The 14,559-nt window shown below is 47.1% G+C and overlaps 1 pseudogene across 1 annotated transcript; it reads right to left on the reverse strand.

The window, feature by feature from the left end:
* Window positions 1-475: 475 nt before the first annotated feature.
* Window positions 476-1,010, reverse strand: LOC308267804 (translationally-controlled tumor protein-like; annotated as a pseudogene). The gene has a single exon. The product of its transcript is annotated as a translationally-controlled tumor protein-like (transcript).
* Between the last annotated feature and the right edge of the window lie 13,549 nt (window positions 1,011-14,559).

A 14,559-nucleotide genomic window follows, 5' to 3' on the forward strand; every position in this document is an offset into this window, starting at 1 on the left:
CAAAGGAAGGAAATTTTATTTGATCACATTTCTGGAGATTTCAGGGGTTCAGTCCATGTTAAGGTCCAAGTGAAGTCTCTGGAGCTCAGAGCATAGCGTGGAAAACATAGAGAGAGTACGAAAGGCCTCTGGTCTCACATCACAGAGGCCAGAAGCAAGAAAGAGCAAGGGGAGAAGGGACCATATGTAATCCCCAAGGCCACATCCTCGGGAACCCCTCCTCAGCAACCAAGCCCGGCCTCCCACATGGCTGAGTCATCTGTGTGAGGTCTAGGGAGACAGTCTACATCCAAACCCAAAGAGTGCACTTTCCATTGCTATAATGAGATACCTGAAGCTGGGTAATTTGAAAAGAGGTTTCTTTTTTTTTTTTTTTTGAGTTTAAATGCACTTTATTTTGAGACAACCTACACGACATATATCTTAAAAAATAATCTCCACTCCAAATAAACCACAGTCAAAATAAATGAAGAGCTCAAGATGACATCAGTCCCATTTGTCTTAAGTACTGGTGTCGTGTGGATGACGAGCAGCAGCCAGTTATGATGACACCATCCTTAAAGAAAATCATAAATGGAGTCACACCATCCTCATGGTAGTCCAGGAGAGCAACCATGCCATCTGGATTCATGTTTTCACCAATAAAAACCTGGTAGTTTTTGAAATGAGCAAAGATGTGCTTGATTTGTTCTGCAGCCCCAGTCATAAAAGGTTTTACCCTTTCTGCTCTCTGTTCTTCAAGTTTGCCTTTGATTGACGCCATGTGATCTTTGACGTACTTCTCATAGGCTTCCAGTGTCCACACCAGTGACTACTGTGCTTTCTGTCCCTTCGCCCTCAGGGCCTTCAGCAGAGGCATTTCCACCTATGAGCGGGTCATCACTGTTACCCTCTGTCCTACTGACCATCATGCCCTCCACCTCCAGGCACAGCCCGTCCGCGACCTACCAGATCTTGTAGATGTCAGAAAATATCTCATCATGGCTGATGAGGTTCCGGTAGATGATCATGGTGGCGGCTGGAGGGCGGCGGCGGCGCTGGCTGAGCAGGAGTCCGGAGCTCTGAGCTAGTGTGGTGCAGCCAGAGCGGCGCTGGGGGGAGGGGGTAGCGGGCAAAAAGGCCCGAAAAGAGGTTTCTTTGACTCATATTTTTTTTTTTTTGCATTACTGGAGATGGAACCCAGGGGCACTATACCTCTGAGCTACACCCCCAGTCATATTTTCAGGCCTTTTATTTTTGAAACAGGTTCTCACTGAGTTGTGAATTGCCTCGCTAAATAGCTGAGGCTGTCCCCAAACTGCGATCCTCCAGTCTCCGCCTCCTGAATGCTGGGATTAAAAGCCTGCACCATCACGCCCAGCTTGACTCACAGTTTCAGAGGGGGTAAATCCAAATAGCATGGCACTGGCAAGAGTCCCCTGGCTGCATCATGGTGGGAGAGCTTGCAAGAAAAAGCATATGACTAGACAGAAAAACAGAATCACAGGGATCAGACTCATTCTTTCAGAACAACTTGGGCTGATAAGAATTAACTCAGGGTCCCATGAGAACTGCCTTGATCCCTTCAGAGGGCAAGGCTCTCAATGGCACAGCTGACTCCCACTAAACCCCGCCCCTTAAAGGGCCCAAAACCTCTTAACATGATTTCCAACACGTGAACCTTTGGGGACACACTCAGACCATATCCAAACCATAGCAGTGGAACGCTTTGGGCACTTCTCTAGTTGCACTCATACCCTGGAAACCCCTCCAGCCTCCAAGCTTCAATTGCCAGCTTTATGCCACCCACTCCCAGGTGTGTATCTCAGCCTAGCCTCATGACCAACTTTAGGTACTAAGCTCCTGATGCCCAAATGTCACCACCTGAATGTCTGTTCCATGACTCAAACTTAACATGTCTAAAAATGCCCTTCCACCCTAAAAACAAAAACCCAGGGTAAACAAATATCAATGTGTGTGTGTGTGTGTGTGTGTGTGTGTGTGTGTGTGTGTGTTTACTGGGGAATGAACCCAGGGGTATTCTGCCTCTGAGCTACATCCTCAGTCCTGTTTTAATTTTTAACCTTGAAACAGGGTCTTGCTAAGTTACTGAGGCTGACCTCAAACTTATGATCTTCCTGTCTCAGCCTCCCAAGTACTGGGATTACAGGCTTGTGTGACCACTCCAGACAATACCAACATTTTTTTTGTGTGTTGGTTTAGGGATGGAACCCAGGGGCATTCGACCTCCAAACTACACCTCCTACCCTATTTTTTATTCTTTATTTTGAAACAGGGTCTCACTAAGTTGCCAAGGGCCTCAATAAGTAGCTGAGGCTGTCCACGAACCAAAATCTGCCAGTCTCAGCCTCCCGAATGCTGGGATTGCAAGTGTGCGCCATCATACCTGGCTCAATATCAACATTTTAAATAAAGACAGGGCCATCCCTGTACTCACCTCACTTGCTGCCCTATGGGGTTCTGTCTTTATTTAAAATGTTAACATTTTGTTTATTGTGAGTATTTGCAATTTTTACTTATTTATATATTGTAGTAAAAGATGAAGGAGCTGGGTGACAGCGTTCTGGTGGTTGGTTGGTTGGTTGGTTGACACTTCCTTAAATTTCTCACCTGGTCTCACCCTAATCTAAGACTCACCTTCCTCTTGGCTACCCCTCTGCAAGCCCAGCACACTTCTACTGGTCCTGGCATCTTCAGTCACTTCTAGATTTTCAGGAAACATCTCAAACCTGGGTTTGGGACTGATGTTCTGAAAAGCTGTCTAAGGTGCAACCTGGAAAATGCAATGTGCAAATATAGAGAGGTATCCTGCCATAGAATGAACTTAGACCAGAGAGAAGCAAGGAAAGTGGAGCAGCCAGGCACAAATTTCTCCTCTCTCTCATCTACTGGCTGTTCTGAGACAAAGTTCCTACTCATAGCCCATCTTGAGAAGAAGATAACCCCAAGCCCAGGCACCTCCTGGCCAACTGCTGTGTGCCCCGAGCCAGCCAGCGGCAGGACCACGGACCTTGCTTCCTTCTCACCCTACCCTGCCTCCCTCCCTTTTTCCCTACCTCTCTCTGCCCCCAGGGAGCTGCTCCCAACTGGACACCAGCACTGAGACCTTGCCTCAAGCTCCGTACTCCAGAGCTCCTGGTTGATGGCAAGTTTGCTTTCAGAGTTTGTTTTGCCATCTTAGTCTGTGTTTGTGATTTTAAAATTTTTATATCTGACGTGAAGCCTTCCTTGCTCTTTTTGTCCCCCCACATCTCCTTGCCTATCATTGTTCATCTAATCATCCAAATGGACTTTCCCAGAAGTCAAATTCTGGAGGAAAGAAATAGATTTTTATCTTTCAAATCATCTTCATTTATTGCCTTTTTCCAGTAGAACACAAATATTCATTAAAGGCTTGAATGTAAGGACAGTTCTGGATGCTGTGTGATCCCCCAGGGAATTGTAATCTATCTAGGAAATGATAGAGGATAAAAAAACAACCTTTATATAACCCCTGGGGGTAGGAGTCAGTGCCCCTGGTTGGTGCCATGCTGGGACCTAGAATTAACTCACTGCTTGAGGCTGGGAGGAAGCTGATCTGAGGTGAGAGTCCTGGTCTCCTGGCCCCAAAGCCAGTTCTCTGTCCCCTCACCAGCCTGGAATACCAATGACCACAAAGACATGAACAACAGAATAATTAATACAAAGAAGAGCTCATGGTAGGGTGAGGATTGTGCCATGCTAGCAAAGGCTTCCCAGAGCTTTAAGGTAAGTATTAGGGAAACAAGAAAAATGAAACATCATTCTAATGAGACTGAATAACAGCTACAGAAAGTCCCCAAGGCAATTGATACTGAATTTTATAAAGAACCCTGAAGCCTCCAGACCCAAGCGGACAGGAGAACATACAACAGACACTCATACGTGCTTGGAGGTAGACAGATAGCAGTCAGTTTGGCTTCTCCTCTCTGTGAGTCCTCACTATTATACTCTGATTTACACCCGACTCACCCATGTGGCCTGGAGCTGGCAGAGCTCTCAGCTTGACCCACACACTGCCGGCCGCTGCATCTCCTTGCCAAAGGGATCGTTGGCCTGAGGCCAAGGCAGCGGTGTCCCACCCTTGTTTTGTAGGTGTTTATAAATTTCATTGAATATTCAATTTCCTCCAATTTTTCAAAACAAAATTTGACTTATAAATACCCCTGACTGTGGCAGTGGTCGTGCTTTTAAAAACTCTTTGATTCAAATTAACTCACATGACCATAATGTGCCATCCACCTACTAAGCACAAGGCGCTTGTGGAGGTTCTGCCTTTGGGAAATTCATGGCCTGCTCCCTTTAGGAACAGGAACATTCTCCCTCACTCAGGGCTGCATCCTGGGCAGTTAGCAGAGCACCTGAAACAAAGCAGATGGTTTATTGAATGAGTGGTTGTAACTAACTGAGAAGACTTTGAGACTATAATGGGTATATCAGAAAAGGGCTATAGAAACGCAGGAAAATGGACTGCTACAAAAGCAGGTGACACCGTATGGGGCATTCCCATGGGAAAGGTCACTGTTGAAGCAACAGTCTCATCCAATGCCTGCTCAGCTGCCAGGGGCCTGGGATTATCGTATCATCTGAGAAGCAGAAAGAATGATGGGACACTTCCGCCCTCCCTAGCATCTGTTTGGACAATGTTCCATCAGTACTTAAGCAGTGTGTGTGTGTCTCAGCAAACACTCAGAAGACAAATGCTAAATCAGGGGTAGATGTATGTATATTTGGGGTGAGGGACAGGTTCTTGAAACAAGACTTTTAAAACTCGCTGATGGCAGCCCTGGACCCAGATATTCCAGGCAGGTGGGAAGTGTCTTTACAAATGCATGGGGCTAAGTTTGCACCTGCAAAGTGGTCCGATATAATTGGAGCCATTGACCACACAGCTCGAGCGGTAAGCAAGAAAGAAGGGTAGAAGAATGAATAACTTTAAATGCTGACATGAAGAAGGGGGTATTTCAAAGATATTCTGAATGCCTCTGTGTCCTTTTAATAACCCCAAGAAAGACTCAGAGAGGTGTGTTCGTTCAACACATTGACAATGTGGTGCGCGTTCTGCAGGTCAGACACAGCTTTCGGAGCTGCAGTCACAACAACGGACAAGACAGACAAGGCCTCTGCGTTCATGGAGCTGACATTGCAATAGGGAAGACAAGACCACCTGGCAATATGAGCTACGGAGAAATACAAGAGTGTGAGGTGATACAGTGACAGAAAGACCCGTCCCTGGGTGCCATGTGATCCGCGAGCCAAGGCCCTGATGACAATACACTGCAAGCAGAGGGAGCAGCACATGGTAGGGCCTGAATGGAGAAATCCAGGGAATGTCAGTGTCGGGGAGCTTCTGAGAATCAAGGTAGATAGCATGAGGTCAGAGTCAGGCTGTCTCCAAACCACGGAGGGCCTTGGAGGCAATGATGAGCAAAGAGTTACTCCAATTCCACGCAGAGTCAACAGAGGGTTTCAAGGCCAGACAGAGGCAGGACCAGATCAAGCTGAATACTATCTGCAGAATTCCACAGTGGAGCCAAGAAGACCTACACAAAGGCTAATGGGGCAGTTCACATAAGGAAATGGTGGTGGCTTGGACAAGGGGCAGTGAGATGGAGGGAATGGCCAATTCAGTACATATTTTAGAGTAAGAGCCAACACAATCTCTGACACACAGGTTCAGAAATTGAGAGAAGGAAAGAAATTGAGGGTGACTCATGGTTCAACCAGCATGTCCTGTGTAAAATCCCCAAAGTGCAGGCTCCAACGTCACCCAGCACCTCCAAAGGTCTCATACTAGGCTTTGAAGCTACTATGAATTGAACTGTTTGTCCCCCAAATTCACTGACTGAAGCTCTAGATCTCAACATAACTTTCTGGAGAAAGGGTCATTTTGAGGTAATTAAGATCAAATGAGGTCACAAGGATAGGGCCCTAATTCAATAGAAACAGTCATCCAACCAGCCAGGTAGAAATCCCGTGGCAGAACCCGGCCATGTTAGCACCCTGATCTTACACCTCCCAGTCTCAGAACTGAGAAAATAGATTTCTGTTCTTCAAGGCACCCAGTCTATGGCATCCTGTTATGGCAGACTGGGCTGAGACAGGGCTCCTATTGCCATGATCATCTTTGTCCTGATCTACTATTTTCCGTAGCATGCCCTAGAGTGTTGAAAACTAAAGGAGGAAAATGTTAATTGGATGTAAACCCCCAGAAGCCAACAAGCCTGGGCCATACTTTATACCCTGCAGAAGGGAGGACCCTCTCACCCTTTCTGACTATATTACAAGCTTATTCATGTGTCTCCTTATAACCCCCACCAACTAATGTACACAAAGCATCACAAGCTCTCACAAAGGTCCTCTGTAAACATAGGAAAAAGAAAAAGAAAAGGCACCTACACCAAAGATCTTAGGTAAAGTTATAAATGGTCTCAGGCACTCCAAATTGGTTTGTGCAGGGCATCACAAAACCATATGTGGCGTAGTGGTGCACACTTGTAATCCCAGCATTTGGGAGGCTGAAACAGGAGAATCGTGGTTTGTGAACAGCTTTAGGTACTTATTGAGGCCCTTTGCAACTCATTAATACCATGTTCCAAAATAAAGAATAAAAATTAGGGCTCGGAGTATAATTTGGAGGTAGAATGCCCCTGGGTTTCATCCCCAAACACACAAAAAGACCATAACTCTTGAAACTGACTCATCACATAATCTGACCACACACACGACCAACCTTGTTGGAATATTGTTTTTATCTTTTGATATGGAAATCACACATGTTCATAGTCATGCAAACAAAATACACAAACAACTCAAAAGGCGAAACAACCATGTAGGAGAATGAATCTCCTTAGCCTTCAGCCTCTAGAAGGTGGTTGTAGTAACCTTTTAGACTTGTCAAGACCACCCAGGCCAGCCCACAATGCAGGTGCAAGACCCCAAAATTCCCTTACTGTTTTTAAAGGTCTCTGCAGGATGCAGAGCTTCGTGGTATCCTGACATTTGGATCAACCTTTTGCTTCACAGTATCTTGCTATTTCTGTCTTCCTTCATCCCAGCTGGGGAATGAGGAGGCCACCAGATGCCCAGTCAGGGAGGGTTGTCCAGCTGTCTTCTGGAGATAACTCACTTTTGTCTTCTCCCTTCTGTGTCCTCCCAAGATCCCAGGAACACAAACCCAGTTAACTCAGATGCTGCCTTGCCTCCAAGGCACCTCCCACAAGGTGATGTGGCGAAATGAAGCCTACACTAAACCAAGGAAGAAGCTACTGAAAAAAAAAAAAACGCAATTCACCAGGGAGCACAGAGGGGCCTCATGGAGAGCACAGTTTGCGCCCCAAGTCGAGGGCTTCTGCATACAAATCATTACCCTCTGTCCATTGTCTCTGCCCCATTTCACCCTTCACTGCCAGGATGGCCCTGAGTCATCCTGACCAGCATTGGCTGTGGCCACTGGAACCTATCACTGTCTCAATATTTGCCTTCACACACAGGTCAGAGGTGTCTATGCCGGGTTCTCCCACCAAGAGCCTGCCCAAGGCCCTGGCCTCCCCTCTCCACATACACAGCTATGGTAAGTCCTCCTGCTGTTCCAGGAGGAAGGCCTCCCTCCCACCCAGCTGACCCCTCAGCAGCTTTGTACAAATTCACCACTAGCGTCATCTTATGATTACTGCCAAGTGCTCTCCAAGGACAAGGGTAGTGGGAGCCACACTGAGCGCCTAGACTCTGAATGTACAGTGCCTAAGCATACAACGTGAGGGGCTGTCTTCATCAACACTCTCACTGTTGTAATCCAGACCAACTCACCACCCAACTTAAAGGAAGGAAGATTTACTTGCTCACAATTTTTGGAGATTCAAGAGTTCAGGCCAGGCCTACAAAGCTCAGAACATTGTGGCAGAAAGCAGAGAGAGGGAGAAAGCAAGGTCTCTGTTCTCTACCATGGAGGCCAGAAGCAAGGAAGCAAACCATCAAGAGGATTCAAAGACAAAGGCACAGTCCCTGAGGCTACACCCCTGGGACCCACTTTCTCCAGCCACACCTCACCTCCCTAGGTCACCACCCAGTGAATCCATTACAATGAATTTACCCACTGATGAGATTAGAACCCTTGCAAGTTAATTGCATCAGATCTGAACAGCAATACATGAGCTGTTCAGGGGACATCTTACATTTAACCATAACAGGAGTCTAACAGAGAGAAAGAGAAAGTGGAGAATCCAGTCTACCACACACATTGCCCATGGGAAGGGACATCACCAGGCATGGCAATTACACGGAGCTGAGTGTAGCTTGCCATTGTACAGAGAACTCTGAACCCTGTGGCTTCATGGTCTTGGACCTTTGGGGCAACTCTATGAGGCAAGTATGTTTTTCTTTTTCTCTCCTCATCAGGAGAAAACTATGACTCAAAGAGACAACATAAACCCCCAAAGAGATCACTGGCTATTACATGTTCACATGCATGTTTACTCCAAACTCATCATGGTTTCCAGGCACCTAGTGAGGCAGAGAGTCTGGACAGGGGCTCCTAATGCAGACCCCAACATGCCCTCACACCTGCACTGAGCAGCCACTCTATTCCTGGAAGAGCTGCACACGGTGGGACATAGAGAGAGAAGTGCCCCTCACACCCTCATAGCTAGGGTAAGTTCAGGGTGCTACCATGATTGGAAGAAACACGTTGATATAGCTATTGTTACAATGGTTACAAATATGTACGTGTATGTACTTGCCATAAAATCACCATACCATATGCTGTGGAAGCATAAAGGAAACTCTTCTTGTAGCAAACTCCTCATTATTCTTGCTCCAAGTATCCAGACCATTCCTAACCTTCACCCCATTTTACACCCTAACCGCCTGTTTTAGTCCACTTTTCCATAACTATGAGACCAAAATACCTACCACAAACAACATAGAGGAGAAAAGGTTATTTGGCTCATGGTTTCAGAGGTACAGCCCAGAGTCGGCCAGCTCCAGGGCATACATCACGTGGTAGAGATCAGCAGCTTATCTCATGGCAGCCGAGAAGCAGAGAGAAACAGATAGGAAGTCCAAGAAAAATATAGTCCCCAAGGTCAAATCTTCAGTGACCTACCTCCTCCAGCCACGCCACACCTGCCCTGCCTTCATTACCACCCAGGAATTCATTCAAATTATTAATCTTTCAGTGATTTATCCACTGATGAGTTCAGAGTCCTGATTCAATTATTTAACCTCTGAACATTATTGTGCTACCAATTCATGAGCTTTTCCAGAGGACAGTCGATATCCAAACCATAACATCACCCCTCTGACCCCACAACACTTTCAAGACAGGTTCGGTACTTTACCTAGTTTGTCCAAGACTATGAGAGCTCCCAGAATATATATTTTAATTCTAAAACCCAGAATCAGTTCTAAAACCCTGGCAAATCAGACAAGTTTACCATTGTCCCAGGACCCTGTAGAGGGGCTTCCCACCATCCCAGCCCAGGACGCTGCTTGGGCCAGAGTGGGCACCTGCCTCACCTACGCCTTGCCCCCCCCCACCTGCCAGGGGCATTGCTGTGAGGGCTGAGCACTGCTTCAGAGCAACTGTTAAACTTCATAGGACTTCTGGTCTCCCCCTAGACCCCATTTCATGTGAAAGTTGTGCAAACTCTCAAGTACTTGCTTTCCAAAAGGCCTCAGCTTGGAGCCACTGAAGACGCCAGGTGATGCCATATCTTACTAGCTCTGAGTTACAGAGAGAAACCAGGGCCTGTGCGGGAGAAGAGACAGGCAGGAACTGCCAAGGGGCTGCATTTAACTGCTCTCAAAAGACAGCACCAAGGTTCCAAGACCTCCAAGGAAGGGGTGAGAGAGCAGGGCCTGACTGAGGCACTTAGCTATGGAAGACCTGACCACTGGTAGGATCTGGGAAGGAAGGTTCCCACCCTGGATGGCTGGAATTTCAAGACAAACGTGTCCTTCACCTGCAGGGTGCCTGCCCCTTCTCCCATTCACTTGACCTCCAGATGGAAGGCTTTTAACCTCAGCCCAGTCTTCCATATGGTGGCCTTTCTGAGAACCCAGAAATGATTCTCTGAAGGAAGTAGCATAACAAAGCAGAATTTCTCCTCAGAGAACTCGATGGGAGAGAAATCCACTCTGTTTTCACTTTGCAACTGAGAGACTCAGGTATTTGATGGTATACACATATAGTGGAAAAGCAAGTCAACGACTGAAACCCACTTTTGAATTACGGTCACACTTCTTAGACCTCTTCCTCCCCACTGATGGTCACAAGTTGGTCCCACAATCCAGAACACCATCATTCATTCCCCCAAGACAAGGGGCCACATTGCATAATCCAGCCCCAAAAACCCTTGTGAAAGTGTGAGCAGGAGGTAATCTCTCCTCAATTCTTTCATTCCCAAAAGAAAGATTGCATTTGAGAAACACAGACAGGATAGACATGAAAAACTTATGTAGAAGCCAGGCATGGTGGCGCACGCTTGTAATCCCAGCGCTTGGGAGGCTGACACTGGAGGATCGCACAGGTTCGAAGCCAGCCTCAGCTACTTAGTGAGGCTCTTGGCAACTTAGTGAGACCCTGTGTGCAAATAAAATATAAAATAGGTCTGGGAGTATAGCCCGGAGGTAGAAAAGCCACTGGGTTCCACCCCCAGTACCACAAAAAAATTTTTTAAAAAAATTATGTTCTGTGCAGCTACCTAAAAAAAGAACCCTTGAGCCTCATGCAGCCATTGGCCAGAAGCTTTCTGGAAACCGTGATGTCCATTGGCTGTACACAAAGAAACACCTACCCTGAAGCATGCCGCATCCTCTCTTCTATGTGCATTATTCTTTATTTAATTCAGTTGGGCTCCAGTTTTCTACTGCACGACTAACCAATAAGGTAGTATTCCAAAAGTAGATTGCTCCCTTAATCTGACACTGCAATATCTAGTCCCCCAGTCCTTGAAATTGTAATTTCTATCAGCCAGATAACTTGGTTCCTGCCTGGCCAGAAGGCCAGTGCAAATCAAGACCTGCTGCAGAGCAGAGGCACTCCAGTAGAATGGCATGAGAGACAAAGTCAATTTTCAGGAGGTCTGTTCTTCTCCGGGGACCCAAAGAAAAGAAGCAAGAGGCTCTGCCCACAGGCATCTTTTGCTTTGCCTCTGGACTCTTAGGCCCATGATGTCCAGTCAAGGGCAAGGGATGGATCCCACAGGGCATAGGTTTGGTCTAGAGCAATCACAATGGCCAGCCTAGCTGACCTTCCCCAGGGAAGGTCACTCAGAAAACAGTACTTAAAGGAGGTCCTGATAGCCTCCTTTAAGAAAAGCCGCCGGGCGGGGTGGCGCATGCTTGTAATCCCCACAATTGGGGGGCGGAGACAGGAGCATCACGCTGGTTTGAAGCCAGCCTTGCTGGCTTAAGAGACCCTGGGGTAGAAGGGTTTCCAGGAACCCCAGTACCACAAGGAAGGAAGGAAGGAAGAAAGGAAGGAAGGAAGGAAGGAAGGAAGGAAGGAAGGAAGGAAGGAAGGAAGGAAGGCCAACCATAGCCATCTCTGCCCTTCCAGCCAGAGAGACAAGCTCTACGCAGAGAGTGAGTTTGAGCCCAAGACAGTAGTCATTGCAGAGCCTGAGACTTATCTCCTTTTGAAGGGGCCCAGGAGTGCCCTGTTACAGCCGTCCTGCTCTTGGTCATTAGTCCTGGGGAACAGGCTTCCCAGGGTAGAGAAACACAGTCCCAGGAGCACTACTTTCAAAACTAAGATTATAACATTGTCAATTCATGTTCTAGCAAGAGGGGCAGCGTGCACTCAGCAGAACACTCCGGTCAGCCACATGTCTTCATCTCTTCTCTCTTGTAGCCCGTGGTCCTCTCTCCCACACTTCCTCTCAGTGATCAGAGCGAGACAATGCCTAATATTGCTGCCAATAAGTAGTAAGAAATACCCAACCCAACAACTTGATCACCTGGGTAAGTCAAGTGCACTTACAGAATTCAGGTGCAAAAGTAGGAACAGACAAATAGACACCTCCTCCTCCTCTACACCTCTCCAGGGCCCCCAAACCTAGGCCACCCATGGTCAGCAAAGAGCCTCAGGAAGCTTCCAGGTAAGACAAAGGTAAGATGCCTATGGGATCTAGACAGATGCCCTAAATGGGTGAAGTCAAGTGTAAGAAAGATGATTGTGCAAATCTTAAGGTCTATGACAATGGCCACGTGGTACAGGCTTGGGGACAGTGGGCAGAGCAAAGAGGCTGGCAACAGTCTAAAGAACACAACATGTCCAAAAGGAGAAGCTCCACGCCCCTCCACTAGGATCATGAAAGAATGCCCATGTCTTTCTAAGAGATTCCAGATATTTGGTTTTTATGTGTAATTTTCTGACTTTTTATACTTGGTGCACTGTATAAAAAGTGCACGAAGTATATGCAATATTAGGCATTGTCTCACTCTGATCACTGAGAGGAGGTGTAGGAGAGAGGACCACGGGCTACAAGAGAGAAGAGATGAAGATATGTGGCCGACCTGAGTGTTCTGCCGAGTGCACGCTGCCCCTCTTGCTGGAACATGAATTGACAATGTTATAATCTTAGTTTTGAAAGTAGTGCTCCTGGGACTGTGTTTCTCTACCCTGGGAAGCCTGTCCCAGTGTACATCATAGTGAGGTTCAAAATGATACAAACATACCTGCACACAGCACTAGGTGTGGTTTCCTCACATCCACTCACTTCCCCTCCTCCCTCCCAGTACATCTTAATGAGATTGGTAGCGATACCTTCATATATGGACATAGCTTGTGTGTGTGTGTGTGTGTGTGTGTGTGTGTGTGTGTGTGTGTGTGTGTGTGGTACTGGGCATGGAACCCAGGGGCATTCTACCTCTGAGCTACATCCCCAGCCCAAATTTTTGTTCTTTATCTTGAAACAGGGTCTCACTAAGTTGCAGGGGACCTCACTAAGTAACTGAGGCTGGCCACAAGCCTGTGATCCTCCTGACTCAGCCTCCCAAGTACTGGGATAACAGGCGTGCTAACCTATTGTTTCCCTTCCCACCTCCTCCCCCAAGCCCCTTCCACCCTATACTAGTCTCTTTCCTCGTTTATCTAAAGTCTGTTTTCTATTTTCTCTCTAACTTCCACATATGAGAGAAAATATACACTGGTAGAATTGTGAATCAGTGCTTTTCTGATTTTTAAATATTAGTATCAAATATTCAGATTTTGTTTTTGTTTTTTGCACAAGCAAAAAAAAAAAAAAAAAAAGCCCGAGATTAAGACAGCCTGTGTGTGACCCATCTATCTGTCACCTCTGTTCTAAATGTTTTTCTACCACACAGGGAAGGCCAACCTGGCTGAGGGGTCCCAGGCAGGCTTGCAGCTGGCACATTCCCTGGGTGGTCGGGGCCCCCTCCACCAGGCTAATGGCTCATCTATAGGTAGCAGAAGCCAGTGGAGAAGGTTGGGGTCCCCACTCCATAACCTGTCTATTACCCCAATTGAAAATGGTGTTTGCACAAATTAAACTCCACACCAAAGTTCTTTTCCCCTGTCAACTCAGCACCTAATTCCGGGCATCTGTGATTGACACGACTCCTAATGTATATTTCTAAATGTGAAACCATTTTGTGTGCAAATATTGCAGGAACAAGAATTCCTTGGTCCAGCGATCCCAAGGCTTCCTCTCTTGGTTCGACGCCCAGAGATGAAATTGCCCTTGAATATTATCCTCTTCTATTATTTTTATCTTGGTTTCCAAATGAAGCACATTGGGAAAATAAGATTCTGTGTGGCTGCTGGGCCAGAGGCCCCATCAAATGGCCTGAATACTCACTCAGAGGCACTTGGACCAGGAGGCATGGGCGCTGTGGTCAGAGCCAGAAGCTTGCAAATGGATTTTAAGGCAGAAAATGGCTTTCATTTAGTGCAGAGGTTAGGAGGCCTTTTGGGTGCTGTCCCCCCTGGGGTGCCCAGCAAGCTGGCAGGCTGGGGACGGAGGGAACAGCAAAACAGTACTGGGTACAGTCTCTCCCCTGAGCTCAGTGACAACCTATGACCACAAATTAATGACAGAGAGGAACGGATAGCCCCTTACCAGATGCATTTGACAAGGAGCCCCTGACTGCAGCCGGGGCTGGAGAGGAGCTGGCCCCTGAGTGATCCAGTACCTTTCTAGCGTACCTGGCCATGGCTGAAGGGACCTAGTGTGGTCACTAGAGGTTCGGGGCCAGGGAGTGTGCCTGTGACCCAGGCAGTGTCCAGGCTCTACACACGGAAGGCCCTGGGTTGGGATTCATGCTCCGCTGTCACGTCTTGACATTCCTGGCTTGTTTAGTGACAGGAGACCCCACTTTTTCATTTTGCCCTGAACCCCACAAATCATGTAGCTAATCCCACCCAGGGGTGGTCACAAGTTTACTTCTAAACCATTGCAGAGCTCAGTTCAATTTTATTTTATTTTATTTGTACTAGGGATTGAACCCAGAGACATTCTACCTCCAAGCTATACCTTCAACCCTTTTTATTTTTTTATTTTGAAATAGGGTCTCCGT

The sequence above is a fragment of the Muscardinus avellanarius genome (genome assembly GCF_963383645.1).
Source record: "Muscardinus avellanarius genome assembly, chromosome: 10".
Lineage (NCBI taxonomy): Eukaryota > Metazoa > Chordata > Mammalia > Rodentia > Gliridae > Muscardinus > Muscardinus avellanarius.